This window comes from Sphaerodactylus townsendi, linkage group LG16 (assembly GCF_021028975.2).
Source record: "Sphaerodactylus townsendi isolate TG3544 linkage group LG16, MPM_Stown_v2.3, whole genome shotgun sequence".
Taxonomy (NCBI): Eukaryota; Metazoa; Chordata; class Lepidosauria; order Squamata; family Sphaerodactylidae; genus Sphaerodactylus; species Sphaerodactylus townsendi.
This window is the reverse complement of record NC_059440.1, coordinates 18,055,161-18,061,286: the sequence shown is the minus strand read 5'-3', so window position 1 is coordinate 18,061,286 and position 6,126 is coordinate 18,055,161.

Here is a 6,126-nt window from a genome sequence, read left to right as displayed (position 1 = left end):
CAGCAGCTCTGCAGTGTCTCTCAGAAAGCTTTTCCTTGGCTTGCAATGCGCAGCCTTTTTATGTGGAGATGCGGGAATGACTTTGGAAATGCCAGCATCGAAAGCATGGTTTACCACTAAGGTCTGCCCTCCTTTTGGAGGCTGGTTTAGGGCTGGTCGCTGATGCCAGAGCAGACAAGGGGAGGGTATCCATTTAATTAGGGATTTACAGTTGGAAATGTACAAGTCAAGATTTGACGGAAACAGAGGTGTATCTAGGGCAGTGATGGCGAACCTATGGCACGGGTGCCAGAGGTGGCACTCAGAGCCCTCTCTGTGGGCACGCACAGAGTTCATCATGTGGGGGGAAATCGCTTCCCCCCCACACACACACACACATCTAGGCTGGCCTGGGCTGCTGGGCTCTATTATTAGCATTTAACCTAAGACCTAGTTTTGGGGAAGCAGTGTAGGTAACCCTGTTAATCACTGTTAAACCCCACTGATTTTCATGCAAAGAACTAAAGCATAATCCTTTACCTGGGAGTAAGCTGACAATGTGCTGGCAATGTGGCTTGCTTCTGAGTAAACTCTCCTAGGGTCGTGATTCACCTGTTCGAAGAATTGCATGGTTGCTTCAAAGCAAAGCCAACAACTACCACCAAGTTTACTCCCGAGTAACACACGCCTCAGCCAACCATTTTTTCCTTAACTAAAACCTCAGTATTCAGGTTAAATTGCCGGGTTGGCACTTTGCGATAAATGAGTGGGTTTTGGGTTGCAGTTTGGGCACTCGGTCTCAAAAAGGTTCGACATCACTGATCTAGGGAAAATGTAGCCCGGTGCAAAACCTTTCTGCCCCTCCCCTCCCATGGGCAGCTGCCCTTCCCCACCACGGCCAAACAATTTTTTTTTGCACCAGGTCATCTCAAAGTTAGGATAAGGAGCTGTGGGGGCGAGTTTCTGCCCCCATGTGAGTCAATGGCCGCAACCTGGGGACATTAGACCCCATATGTCCCCCTGGGCGGTACTCCACTGGATGGAAAGGATGGGAAACTCTGCAAATGCTCCCAATTCTAGACTTTGGGGAGTGACCAGAACCCTTCTGATTTGATTGCAGCTACGGTGCCTTGCTGTCTGGTCGCATTTCCAGGAAGCTGGAAGGAAGGGCCAGGGCAGCAAAGGGAAAGAAACATCTTGCATCAGGAGTTTACGTGTGCAACAGAAATGCTAGCCAAAGCAGAAGAGCACCAGGCAAGATTATCCTGATTGGCATTTTCTGCTTATCATGGCACTCTCAGGGAGGAATTCTTTGCGAGTAGGTGGGGCCCCTCCGTTTCCCTGCTTTGACAGCTGTTGAGAGAAGATCTGTCTTTGCTTCCTGCTCTGCCCTTCTGTCTAGCAGCTTCTGGGATTGCCAACTACCTCCACGTGCCAACTCAGCAAGGGAGGATGGCCTGTAGAACAGGGATGATTCATTGTATCTCAAATTGGGGAGGCTCCAGGGATGAAGGATACAATCAGGACCATTTTCAAATTTTGGGGGGTCCCGGATAGATAGGGGCCAGGGGTCCTACCTCATCTTCCTCCGCCTACTACCGGGACCCGCCCTCGTGCCTTCCTTACAGCCCATCCATATCCTCACCTGCTTGCATGTCCTTCCCACGGACCATTGTCTGATGGTGAGGTTTGACATTTTCGGTTGCCAGGCTGGGAAACTCCTGGAGGTGGGTAGGGTTGCTGGATCCAGGTTAGGAAACTGTTAGGTAAATTCAATATGCAAATTAGCAGAGTAGGACAAAAGAGACAGATTCTCAGTTGCTTATGTATAAATGAGTTTACTATCTGTTAGGGAGGGTTACTTGAATTTCTACAGTACTACACTTGGTTACATCTTGTCTATCTAGCCTCGTGATCACATCGTGGTGTTCTCCCTCTCACATGGCATCTCTCAGTCTGTTCAAACAAAGACAAAAGAACTGTGACTAACCTAAGGTCACCCAGCTGGCATGTGTTGGAGTGCCAAGCTAATCTGGTTCACCAGATAAGCCTCCGCAGCTCAAGTGGCAAAGCGGGGGGAATCAAACCCGGTTCTCCAGATTAAAGTGCACCTGCTCTTAACCGTTTAACCACCATTTGCCTCGGTCAGCATGGTGTGGTGGTTAAAAGTAGCAATCTCTAATCCGGAGAAGTGATCTGCGCCACACTGAGTCACACGGCCCGGAAATCCCACAACAGCCAGTTGGTTCTGGCCGTGAAAGCCTTGAACAATACCCTGACTCTCAATATTTGTCCTTTTTCCATTGTACACTGTTACGTGTTTAGTCCACTTGAAAGAACAGGATTGACGTGGGCTGCAGAGAGGTTCCATCTGAACAGCAGTGCTTTATAAACCCACAATAGGAAGCTCATTAGAGGTCCTTTCGGTGGAGACTCCCTTCCCCCTTACCATCGCTCCTAGTAGAAACGTTGTAAAGTGTCTTGATAAAACAATATTTGCAAACTGAAGTATCCTGCCAACAGCTGGTCCTGTTTCCCTGCTGGGTTGGAGATACTCGACACCCTGGCAGAAGGCCATGAAGAAGGCGTGTCAGCGATGGAGATTGTCGGGCTTTACTCTCTCATATCCAAAATATGAGGAAATGGGAGAAAAGCGCTTTGAGCATGCAACAGTTCACAGGAAAAAACAACAAATTGAAACAGTGCCTACATCCAGGAGGGCAGAGTAAGATTTCAGGCATAGCAGCAACATTTCCATTCAATAAGCAGAGGGCAGTGGAGCAAAAGCATAGCTCCAAGGGGACAGGGGGTGTGCGATGCACTGGGCGCGTGCCCCTGTGGGGGTGTGGCAAGGGCGTTCCGGGGCATTCTGGGGGTGTTTGGGGCGGGACGGGGGCGGAGGACGCACCAGTGCACCAGGTGCTTTCCCCCCTTGCTACACCTCTGCAATGGAGGGAGTGTGAAACCTTTGCGTAAACCCCAGTTTGGCCGTTTCATGTTGGAGCTTTCATTTGAAGTCATTTTGCAGAAGTGTTTTGAATTCACATTAAAACAAAGGCGCATTCCCCACGGGCAAATTAATGCTGGATAAATCATCAAAACAAGGCGGATCGATTCAACGTTCCTCACTACATACGTGCCAACAACAGATTCTAATGTGTGTGCCCTGCGTAATCAAGCACTTTTACCGACGCTGCTTCGAAGTTCAACTTTTTAATTAACACGCCCCCCAACGCTGGATACGTTGGATAAGTGGGGAATGTCAGGGGCCGAATTCGTGTTTGGTTCTCCCGCCACACGGGAGTCCCGTCCAATCACAGAGCGTGTGCTGAGCTTTTTTTTTTAACCATTTGCAGAAGACCGTCGTTGCACTGACACTGATTTCACGTTGCTTCAAACGAACAGATATGCACTATCCCCCTTACTCTCTCCCAAGGTTGACATACATCATATCTGGAGCTGCTCACATGCAAACCAGCAATACAAACTTGCCCGTGGCGGGGAGTGCTGCGTCTGACACCTCTGTGGGATTCACAGGGCCTGCCAACAAGGGTAGAGGTGTTGCGTGGCAGGAAGCAGAAACAAGAGATCTAATTGGAATATGGGGAGAACAGGAAGTGCAGAAGTCACTGAAGAGCAGCTATCGTAACATGGATGTGTTCCAAAAGGTTGCGGCAGGGATGAACAGAAGGGGCCACAAGAGGACTGCGACAGAGTGCCGCACAAAGGCAAAGGCGCTTAAGAGGGACTTTAAGCGTGTTGCTCAGCACAACAGGGTTTCGGGGAACAGTCCAAAAACGATGCCATTCTACAATGAGCCGGACAGCATACTGATTGATGACAGAAATGTCAATCCCCCCGAACAACTGAGAGCAACGGTGTGTGTTGCGGCCAACAGTACTTCTCACACTGCATCGAATGTGCAACCCGTCTCTCAATCAACGTTGCAGATCATGGATGAATCGGCCATCCTTGCCAGTAGTCCATCTCTACTGGCATCTGGTAAGCACCCCAATCTCTTCTATGGCCAGTCTCCTGCATCTTGGGACAGTCATGTCTAATGGCCTTACTGCAATAGCAGGTAGGACATTCCTGCTAGTGGCCCCACGTTCCCTTCCCACCCACCCCTTGGGCACTGTCCAGACTACTGGCTAAGGTTCTCTGCTCACGCTGTTCCCATTCTCCGTGTCGGACAGGCAGCCCCCCCTCCCCGAGCACGAGATAAGGACTTGTGTTGCCACACTCTTTCAAACTTAATAAACTCCCTCTTCCTCCTCCGACACAGGAACCGATGGCGACACATCAACACAGGAAGATGCAACTCAGATTGACAATGCTATGATGCAGGGTGAGTGTATTCTTGTGTAACTCTGACAAGCTACATGTGTGATCAGTTCTAGGAGGGCTCGCTGACTAGTAGAGATTGAGTGTCCATTGGGCAGTGCTCAGGGATGTGATGTGGAGGCATTTCTGCACTACATTAACCTTCCATTGGCATGCAGCAGTTCAATACAGTTCTTATCATGGTAGCCCTCCTCAACCCATCTCTCACAGGTCCGTGTCTGCAGAACAACCCGCAAAGCAATGTTTCACAGCTACAAGAGGGAGCTATAAATGCTGACCAGGGCAGTACCAGTCAGTTGGAAGGTACGGCAGCTTCTGCCACGTTGCTAACTTTGCTTCGTGGTCTGTGGAAAACTTTGTCTCCTGCAGTACACATGCCCTTTCCCAAGTTATGCATTCCTACAGGGGGAAAAAAGCGGTACAGTGCCCTTGTTTTATTGCTGTCTGCGAATAGCCTCCATGATATCAAGTAGCACTACACAATAAGAAAATTATAAAGGTGGTGTGGAAACATGATCTAGCCGTCCTTTTTTCTGCTGCTCACTGCTGTTTACTGCACAGGTACACAAATGGGACAACCCTGGGTTGAGACATCACCAGAACGCCGTGTGTAACCTCAGCTTGTGGGTTCTGTGGGGCAGTACTTGGAAGGAGTTGCAAAGAACCAAATTTAAACAAAACAGTTTACTTCTCTTTACAAATAACATTAAACATCAACATTTAACATTACAATTCAAGGTCCTGTTCAGGTTGCATTTCAAGTCCTTCTAGTTACAGTCTACTGATACTGCCAAGTCTAATTCTTCTTTGCAAGTGGGTTGGCTCCTGAAGACTCCAAGGGCTTGATGAACAGGATGCAACATGATGAAGGTTTCCAGGAGAACTCTCACCCATTACAACCACAAAAAAGAAACCCTTAACAAGGTGTTAAGGGCTTATAGAAATCAAGGTCCGAGTCTGGTAGCCTTGTCTTCTCCAAAGAGCTCTGCAGCCTTTCTGCTGCTCTGAGTCTCCACCCCCTTACTGGTTCAACCCATTCTGGGCATGGGGGTTACACGTGCGTTGCTGGAGAAGAGAAGACTCCGTCGCGTGGGTGTCCTGGCTGGCTTCGCACGTGCAATGGTGGATCAAGGAGACGTGGAGGCACAGCACAGAAAGGAGGAGGCACAGCAAAAAAAGACAAGAGGAGGAGCATCGAAGACATGAGGCGGGGCAATTCAGACAGGCTTTTGCAGAAAGCACACGGCAGTTGTCTTCAATCATGGGTGCTATAGAACGGGTGAAGTCCTAATTCTCCCCCCCAGCATTTTCAATGAATGCCCCCTAGTTCTAGTATTGTGTGAGAGAGAAATTTATCTCTGTCAACATTTTCTACCCCATGCATAATTTTATAGACTTCAATCCTATCCCCCCTCAGACGTCTCCTCTCCAAACTAAAGAGTCCCAAATGCTGCAGCCTCTCCTCATAAGGAAGGTGCTCCAATCCTTCAATCATCCTCGTTGCCCTTCTCTGCACTTTTTCGATCTCTTCAATATCCTTTTTGAGATGCGGCGACCAGAACCGAACACAGTACTCCAAGTGCGGTCGCACCACTGCTTTATATAAGGGCATGACAATCCTTGCAGTTTTATTATCAATTCCTTTTCTAATGATCCCCAGCATAGAGTTTGCCTTTTTCACAGCTGCCATGCATTGAGTTGACATTCCCATGGAACTATCAACTAAGATGCCCAAATCCCTTTCCTGGTCTGTGACTGATAGCACTCACCCATGTAGCTTGTATGTGAAGTTTGGATTTTTTG